Source organism: Homalodisca vitripennis, chromosome 2 (assembly GCF_021130785.1).
Source record: "Homalodisca vitripennis isolate AUS2020 chromosome 2, UT_GWSS_2.1, whole genome shotgun sequence".
In the NCBI taxonomy this organism is placed as follows: domain Eukaryota; kingdom Metazoa; phylum Arthropoda; class Insecta; order Hemiptera; family Cicadellidae; genus Homalodisca; species Homalodisca vitripennis.
The window spans coordinates 47,426,355-47,436,870 of record NC_060208.1 but is presented as its reverse complement, the minus strand read 5'-3'; the positions used below and the strand labels follow the sequence as shown (position 1 = coordinate 47,436,870).

The window sequence follows — 10,516 nt, the reverse complement described above, 5'->3', positions numbered from 1 at the left end:
AAAATGTATATATATTTTTCTTTGTTTTTTTTTTCAGAAAAATACTTTATATTTTGTGTTATTGATTCCATTTGGTGGTTGTATGTGTTTTAATTTATTCATTTCCCTACAAACAAAAAAGTTATCATTATAAAAATAAGTGAAAGACTGAATTATGAGAGCAATGATTAAATTTCACCTCAACTCAACCTCAACATATTATCTGGGACCAAAAGAGAATAAAATTTGTCCTTTATTCTTCCACAAACTGACTCCCTTTTTAGCTGTATTCAAACATTTTGACTATTTGTAATAATTTAGAAGTTGGAGTGGGTCGGTTCACCAAAATCTTGTATTTGTTGATATAACTGTATGTTGACAACTTTTGCTGTCGATCAATTTTATTTGATAGTGCTATGTTGCCTTCGAATCGCTGCTGCTATTCGCCGCCATCTTTGCTTTTGCTACATCTTCCGAATGATTGTGCTGTGAAGTTGGGTGGATTCATTTTGGTATCAGACAAAGTTTTTGGAAGTTAGGCAATCATCATATTTGTGAACTCTGTAAGTACTGTTTTTTGCACTTTATTGCTGTAACCTGAAAAGCACTGATATAGAAATACAGCCTTTGTACGGCCTCGTGTAAACCCTCATAATACATTCTGCTGAATCTACTTGGTTTCCGTCCGACGTCACACCATCATATTTTGTCCATAGTTCAGGCTTTCCTGACAACATTGTAGAGTTGAATTTTGGCTGATAGTACAGCTTAGACAACACCGATAACTTTATGTTTAGCTAAAACATCCATATTTATAAAATTTTAAAAGTATTTTTTATCCTGTCAGTCTCTTTATTTACCAAGTTGTCTCATAACCATAGGACAACACAACTGTTTTACAAATTCTTAAAATAAGGTTATTTTGTATTTAATTATTTATTATTATTTTTAAAGATCATACTATTTTCAAACCTTACATTTGAGTTGGACATACTTCAATTAATAAAATGTAGATTACTATATATGTATATATGTGCATGTAATGTATAAAAATAAGTACAATCCTGTCAAATATGGAACTTAAAGTCAAAAATTAAAAAATACTCATGAACTAGGCTACCCAGGTTATATTTATGTTAAATATTAAGATTTTATGTAGTAGTATCATAAATTTAAATTTGAGCATATGAAATAATGTACTAACCTTTTTGTGCCCAGATATGCTTTTTTTAATTAGACTAGAAAAAAATTCAAGTAACTCTATTTTGTTTATTTCGCAGAACTATGCTACAAATGTAATAAATTTGTTCACCAAATTAAGTTATAAACTATATCCAATATGAAAAAGATTCAATCCACATTCAGTCAAATGGCTTGGACCATAACTTTTTGAATTCTTATCTTTACTAACCGGACCATGATCAAGAATATTCAAAATCCTAATTTATAGGTTTTGACAACAAAATAATGTCTTCAATAAGTCTAGGCCCATAATAATCGGGCAATGCCACAATTGAATTAGAGAACTAAAAATTACATTACACTGTTTTGTTTATTACATTTTATCAATCGCATAGCATCAGATAATTTTTAATTCATCATTAACTGTAGAACTGGAACTAAATTACCTCTTTTGGCAGGCTACTTCTCCAGGTTTTGTAAGGGTATATAGGCTATATATATATTTTTTTTCAAACGTGTGTTTTTACTATGATACAAGTACATTTTTTTGTTTCAGTAAAATTTTAATTTTTTTTAGGAGGATACCACACCAGAAGTGGTATATCTAGGCTATTTGTTAAATAAAACTTCCAAAATATTCATACATTTTTCTAGTTTGAGAAAATGTATAGTTTGATAGACATTTCACATATTTTTATATGTTTACATTGATAAAACTTGCAACAGAGCAATTTTTATTTAAATGGCAATATTCTTATAACATATTATATTAAAGCAATGTCATTTTTTTATATATATGAAACAGTATATCTCTCATCAAGAGTTGGCAATAACGTAATTTATAGTTTATTAATAATATTTACAAAAACAAAAATAAGTAGCAAAACTCATCGGTTACAGTATAATAAAAAGCCACCACCACAATAGAATCATATTAATGATTACTTGGCTGCGAGCATAATAAGCGGCCACCAATACATTTGGATGATGATAATTATTGAATGATATGAATCATCTATATTCATGACCATCCAAAGGACTGAAAGCAAAATGTTGGTCCAAATAACGTAATAGATATTTCAAAGAACAATAAGGTTTGGCTAGTTTTCAATCTTAGAAATTAATGTATAAATATTAATATAATTTACAAATTAAAATATAATATATAATTGATTTAATTACAACAAAACAATAACATTTACTTATCATATTTATTTTCAAGGATAAACGTGAATGCTTGTGAAACAAAGAAGACACATATGTCACTGTTCTTACCGCTATTAGTCAATAATAAATCACATGATTTTAATTTTGAATTGATTTGCAAACACGTTTTTACTTTGAGTAAATTTTTTGATCGATGTTGAGCTGAATTATGTTTTAGGCTTAAGAAATGTTAATATAGAGAAGCTATACTTTTGTATGTAAAAGAAATGTATTTGATTCAGATTACATAAAATATCTAAACTTTATTTAATGTCTGTTTAAGCAGCATAGTACTTGTGATTACTTTATCCCGGATCGGAAATAGTATTTCTGCAGGTACTGATGTCGTAAAAACTACTTTCATTCATTAAAATGTCATAGTTTGTTTGATTTCAACTAAAATAGTACACGATTTTCGGTATATTCATAATACGAAATTTAGAATGTTTAAAAAAAGTCTTCTCATGTACGTTTCTTACAATGCTGTGTTTAATTTCACTTTACTTGTAGTGAAACACCATTTGATTTCCACCTTTAATTCTAGTTTTCACCTTCTCACTACAAACAGGATACTTCAGGTTTAAGGTGCTAGATAATTTTTTTCAGCCATTTAAAAACATTTTGAGCCAATATTTGCATATTCATCACCATTGTTCTTGTCATCATTGGCCTTTTCCTACATAAACAAAATAATAAGGTACTGACGTCACTAGTCTAAATAAAGAAGGCTGGCAATGATTATTAATGAATATCTATAGATCAAACGAGGTGTTTGATATTATCAATATTTAAAATCGATAATCATCATCCAATTGTGTTGGTTGCCACTTATTATATTGTAGCCTAAAACTTTATCCACTAAACACGTTCTGTATTGTCAACACCTATCTCTAATTGTTTTAAACTTTATCCTAACAGTTGACTCCTTCCATTAGTTTATTGTGATCAGTAAGCAAAGGGTTTTCTGCTTCATGACAACTAGGACTGTGGATGGGAAGACTTTAATAAGCGGCCTAGACTTGCCATTGAATTGTTATTATTGAACAATTATACAGTAATGTATTCACAAAATTAATTATGAAACTTCAATATTATATAACAGTCATACGCAAGAAGAGTAATAATACATTACAATTTTAATAACAAATTTAACAATAACATTAAAAAATAACTTTGGCCTAGACCTACATATCAGTAAAACTTTACAATATTTACAGCTTTCCCAGGTAGCAGTGAGTAACCGCTTTTGTGAAATGGAGAAAAAGATTCTACACATGGTTAATAAGGAGCTAAACTCATACACATGTATATATCTATATCTCACATAATTTTCTCATATTGATTATCATTTACAAATTCTAAAAAAATTAATTATTACTTCTTGCTGTTTATTACTTACTTTAAAAATTACTGTAATTAAGTTGAAATTATATTATGTCAAGTTAAATAATATATTGAATTAATCATTCGGATAGAAACAAATCAATCCATTCAATAAAAACAACAATAATGAGTGTAGGACCCTTTATAAGTATACCCCAGTGGTCTTGACCATTTTGGGTGTGATACACAAATGTAAGAAAATATACGGGTATCCTGGTTGGTAGTTATACTCAACGAATAACACTTTTTCATTTCTGTGATAAACAAATTCCTCCTTACTTAGCCTAGTTTCCAATGCTGCCTTAAGTAATCTTTGACTGCATTTGTTGACAGTACCAGTTACGAAGATTTGAGCAAATAAAAGTCTTTTGTCGAAAGAATTTTCGTATAGTAATTATCTGTAAAAACATATCCTTTTTCCAAGAAGATCTGAATTTTCTAGAAGATCCTCGACAACCTTTTCAATGAATGGACCTGGCATATTTTCGTCATTAACTAGTCATATACTGCACAATAAACACTTATTACGCATCCCAATCCTCTTTCATCAGTGCTTAGATGTTGATCAGGAACATAATGTTTTTTGAAAGCACTGCTTATAGTATCTAAAATGGGCCTGAGCTTTATCCACGGGTTATAATCAGGATGGCCTTTTGGGTGCTAAATTTTTTATGTAAGATTAAACACATTGTGAATGGCTTCAAATCTCTTTAGGGACATGGTTCAACCAAACCAAGGTATATATAGAAAAGGGTCAATTGACCAGTAGTCTACTTTGCAGTTTCTTTGAGTCAACTCCATTTAGATCATTATAATAAAAAAGGTTCTGGTTTCTTTAATTGTAACATTGAAGCAGTTGAAGGTTTGTTTAAATTCATTAAATTGTGTACTATACTTAACCTCAAAGTCATTATCTTCTTTACAAAGTCTGCTTGCATTTTAGCAGTTAATTCTTGTGGTATTAAATCCTTGTATTTTACTGCCCCTTACCATAGCTCTTACAAGATTTACATTACCAAGAATCTTTCCTTGACTCACCCTATGGTCCCAAGTGCTTTCCATTTTATTAGCAAATTCAAAATGCAATTAGATTTCACAAACTGTGATCATTTCACATTTTGCACATTTACTAAGATATTCTGACAGGGAATCGCCACAAACATAACAATTACCCCTTTAAAAATTTTAATTGAGTTGAAAATTTAAAAAAATGTAAAGGTGAGGTTAATATATGTCTGCACCTTACAAGGTAACACCACTGACTAAAATTGTTTATGAAATACTTTCTTACATTCAAAACCTGCTCTCTCATCTCTTTATTTTTTTCTTGATAAAACTTAACTTGATTGACACTTAAGATAATGGAATTCTAAATGTAGTTTTTTTAAATTTTGTTGTTGTTTTAGAGTATAATTTTTTTGCAGCGAAAAACTGTAAACAAAACCATAGGTATTGTCACAAACCAAATTGGTTACAATCACGAACTTCTAAAATATGGGACAAAAACGTATATTAACAATTTATGTACAACTTCTCTACAGGATTTCAATATTTATATTTGGGATTTCACACAATGTTTTAGGGAGAAAGTCGCTTGATTACTATTTGTAGATAAATATATTTGGTGTTTTATATATTTTTTATATAAGTTAATTTTTACAAAAAATGACTTAATGTATTGTCACAGTATAAATTGTAGCTTTTAAAATAGAAAAAATTCATAACAAAAAACCTAAGATTCAGTATCAAATAATGTCTTCCATTATAGAAATTTGCCAAAATGCATTCTAAAATTTTGATGTTACTATGTCAAACAAATAAAAGAAGTGATGTATTTTCAAACATGATGACATGAAAGAGTGCTCATCTTCCTTAACTACTAATGAGTACTAATTCCTTAAGTACTAATGAGTCACTGCTCACCTATTGTAATCACCAAAAAGTATTTTGAAATATCTTCACAAGAACATAAGAGTATCATACGTTATTTTCAAAATCTTAAAATGATATCCAATAACTGATTTTTTAAATGTTTACAAAAAATTAATCAAGCCTTTAATTATTATTAACTTAGAACTCTCAATTTTTAGTTTGTCTTTCTTTAAGAGATGTACAACAAATTTATTTGTTTTTTGAATAATGAGGAGTTTAAGTGGAGAAAGCTTAAATTTTAAACAGAAAACTGTATTTTTCTCCCATATTTTTGATTATCTCAATGCAAAAAACACAAAAAATATTTTTCTTTTGCTTTATTAATACATGGGTAAATACTACCCAAATACTAAAAAGCTTCCCATTTAATATATGTGTATATTTAAATGTGGTAGACATTTTTTTATAATCTTAAAAATAAAAGTTATCACATAAAAATAATTAAACAAGCTAATTAAATTTTTAACGCAATTTATTTTACTCTATTTTAACTAATTCTAACTATTTTACTGTATGTCTGGTTATCGTGTCATTTACAGTACAATGTTTTTCTTTTTTCTTAACTTGAGTTTTATATAAAGGTATGTAATATATTGTAATCTTTGATTGTAAGTTGTTTTAATTCATTTTGCTAAAATATTTTAAGTTAAAGTTATCTTTGTACGTTGTGTTATAATAAACTGAAAACTAATTTGAAAGTTGTGGTTGAAATTAACCAATAATTGTGATATGTCTTTGTAAATACACCTCAAAGCTTTTTTTATAATCTGAATTAAATGAATTAGCGTATTTGTATCTTCTATCCTACATTTTCTGAGAAATGGATATTTGCAGTTTTTAAAAACAATATTTGCTTTAAAACTAAAACATTAATTTATTGAGTTTGTGGTTTTGCAAATTAAATTATTTTTATATTTCAGGAGCTGAAGTGTACTGCCTATGTACTACTGAGCCTTCTGCAATTATGTAAAATTATGGTGAGCATTCGCAATATATTTTTATTCTTAATTATGTTTTTAGTTATATAATAATTTAACTTATTGGTGATATTGGCTAGGAATATTCCAGTGAAATGAAATACATATATATATATATATATATATATATGTATGTTGTATACATACATGTTTACATGTATGTATATATACAACATACATACATACATATATATTCAGATCAGTTGGCATCCTTTTGATGTTAATGTATGTTTTTGAGCATTGCTATGTCACTTGTCATTATATTTTACGGTTTGAATAAGAATTTGTAAAAATACATATATATATATATGATATATATATATATATGTATATATATATATATATATATATATATATATATATATATATATATATGTATTTTTAAGTTCCCCAAAATTAGTTCTATGACAATATTTGTTTTGTAATTGTTAAGCTTTTAAGATTTATTTCTAATTCAAAGAGACCTTTTAAAGTAATTATATATATTGTTTACAAATCAATTATAATGAGTTTTGATTTGTAAAAAGAGGATTAATAATCATTTCGTTTGTAGAGGTTTGAATCCCTTTTAGAACATTTACTCTTTCAAAAATTAACTTTATTTTATTTAACAAAAATTGTTGATTTTACATAAACTGTTGATATAGAAATTTTACTAACTTGACTGTTTTAAACTTCCATTCTAATTCCCATGTGCTAAGTTTTTACTCAGGTATTATAGCACAGTAATACCTACGGGTTTTTTGTCTATGGTAAATTAAAATCTCTATATTTAAATTTGAATTGTGTCTGTTAAAAGAATATTTGTTAAACCTATGTATATTGTTGATTTTTGGAAAATAACATAGTGTTTAAGTCAAATTAGTATTTTTATTTTTATTTACTCTCCAACATGAATTACCATTTAAAGGTACTAAATCTTTATTTCTTTTTAGCCCATTGAGGTGTTATTTGCCTCTGAAGGCCTTGTTATAGTAATTAATTTTTTGATTGGTAGTCTAAAAAACATAACATTCTTTTTAGTAAACAAATTTTTATTTTGTATTTAGTTTATTTAATAGCTGATAACGTTTTTCACACAGAAATGAAGTGAATCACACTTACTTTGTTATGTTGATTTTGAAGTAATTATTTTGTTTTAAATTACTAAAAATTAAAAGTGCTACAAAAGGAAATACGTGCTTCAAATTTTGTGGCTTCTATACACTTTGATTTAGATTGATTTGAATAAAACTTCGAAACAATTATCTTGCTATGCAACTGTAGTAATTGCTGTTGTCTATATTTTTAGAGTTTTACATAGACTAGACTTTTCAGATCAGTTGGCATCCTTTTGATGTTAATGTATGTTTTTGAGCATTGCTATGTCACTTGTCATTATATTTTACGTTTTAAAGAAGAATTTGTAAAAGTTTTAACTGCTAACTTTCTGCCTGATAGTGATGTCACAAGAAGAATCTTTGACACAAAAAAAGATGTGTGGATAATCCTGAATTTTAAGAATATTTGACCATTCAATAGGATTTAATGACTGGGTGTTGTGTAAAAAGATGAACAAACAGGATTCTGTTCACACAACTCTTTTCCAAAGTACATTAGGACTTACAACTTAATTACTGAACAGAATTGTCATAATGTGATTTGTTCATTGTGCATTGTGACTCAGCAGGCAGTTGAGCTTTACACGATAATCTTATCGTGTCGCTTGGGGAGAGAGTCAGGAGTCTACTAAAATAGAGTAACTCCTGTAAGGTAAGAAAGTACTTTCTGTTCCGGACAACATGTAGTTTGTAAAACTGTGTAGCGTAACATTTTTTTATTCATTTTGTTAGATAAAATGCTATTACTGTAACTGTTATCTTCTTTTTATTTACTTCACCCAATTAACTACATATAATCTAAAAATTCTAATTTTAGAATAAAATCTCTAAATATACCTTACCATTGTGTTTTTCAATTATTCCGTGCAAAATTCAGTTACTATTTTATTCTGTGACAAGATTTATATTTCATAATACTGAATTTTAAAAAGTTATCAACCCCTTTATAGTGCATATTATGGTAGTATTTTTGTATTTCACTATTCTTTCCTTTATAATTTACTAAAGTATAAAAAGCCTTATGATAATTGAAATAAGCAATAAAAATCAACAAAAGTCAGTCTAACCACACCATGTAAATGAAATAATTTGGTTAATTGTAGCATCTAAATACTTATTAAGGAACATCACAATGACATCTAGTGGAAATGTGGCAAACTAACTGAACAGTTTTTGTTATATGTAGGCCACGTAAACAGCATGTGGACTTGTCGTTCGGTCCCGTCTGAGCAACATGTAAGCATCGCTGGTGACTACCCAAATGGGTTGAACAGTTCTCTTAAGAGCTGGCTGTACTGTCAGACATCTGGATTTTAGCCCCATTAACCCTTAGCGAGCCACAAATAAATAACCAAAACTACTCCTAAGAGCCACATACCAAAACCAATTTTTTTTATAATTCTTATAACAGGTAAAAAAAAAACGACAAAATATTTTTTTTTTCACTGAAAAAATTTAATTTTGACATTCTATGTGTTCATACATAAAATTAACGATAGTTGAACACAATTATTGTTATATTTTACAAAAAACAAGCATATAGTAATTTTTATTTAGAGAAAATATAAAGAATATAGTAAAAATTTATATATATATATATATATATATATATACAAATTAAATAAAATCAATGAACTAAAAAAAAAACTTTACAATAAAGCCCTACATCTCGATAATAATACATAAAATACACTGCAAATTGATTTAAAATATTGATTAACATCAAAATTGAAAAGATAAAAACGCGGATCGAAAATGGAAGGACGAATAAACATCTAACCTCACGGAAGGCTACAGGCGGACTGAGCGCGCATCAGTAGACGTCGTTGGCTCTGCGGGAGACTATGAACATCCGGCCCGCCCACTATTTTGTCGATCGATCGAACAAGAGCCGTGACCTTCAAAATAGACACGAACGATTGTCTCTTGTTTAGATAAACCTTGTTTGACAGTTTTTACTAAGTTTGTTACCCAGAAATGCTTTGAAATAATATTAAAATAAAAAATTGGTTTTGCGTCAGTAGACGTCGTTGGCTTTTAGCGCTAGTTTAGGCATGACGTCTAGTAACGTCACTGGCTCGGTAAGGGTTAAGAACAATGTTACATATCAAGCACTTTTTCGCTCATATATATTGTTGTCGAATTATAGGAAATGTATAATTTTAAAATATAATTCATGTGCATCCAAATGTTTTGTAGGTAAAAAAAAATGTTCTGGTGATTTAGAAAAAACCGTATTATATTTAATCTTTTAAATATACAAAAAAAATAAAAACTACAAGAAAATCTAAAAAGTATTTTGATGTGTATTAATCATATCTTGAACACATTTATTGTTTAAAGAAAATATTGAAAGTCATTAGGTATGTTAAAAAATGTTAGCGTATATTGCAATAGTGGCCAAAGGTCTCCAATTGGAGACATTAGAAGTGAATGTGTTAAAATTAAACCTCACTCATAATTCTATAACTAAAAATAAGGGCATAAGATGTTTGAAGTTTAAGATTTTTGTTATAGGCACTGTTATATATTCAAGGTCACTACACAGCCAACTAAAAAATGTGATATTTATTTGTGACTGACAAATCTAGGGTTAGTATCTTGACCTAACAATTCTCGTAAAAAAAGAAAATTAAATCGAGATATTGATGTACTTAAAAAGTGTATTTCTATTTTTTTTAAATCAACAGTGTATATATAGTTTTTAGTGATATTCTTGTTCCCTTGGACTACTATAATTACACTTTTTACAATCAT

At 27.9% G+C, this 10,516-nt stretch overlaps 1 protein-coding gene across 2 annotated transcripts in view; it reads left to right on the top strand.

Moving 5' to 3' along the window:
• The first annotated feature begins 385 nt into the window (after positions 1–385).
• Positions 386–10,516, top strand: part of LOC124353897 (uncharacterized protein CG5098) — a 47,158-nt gene continuing 37,027 nt past the window's right edge. For both annotated transcript variants that reach the window (XM_046803947.1, XM_046803946.1), the window contains exons 1-2: positions 386–542; positions 6,603–6,659. The gene's annotated coding sequence lies outside the window, so the exon portion shown is untranslated. The remainder of the gene's footprint in view (positions 543–6,602; positions 6,660–10,516) is intronic.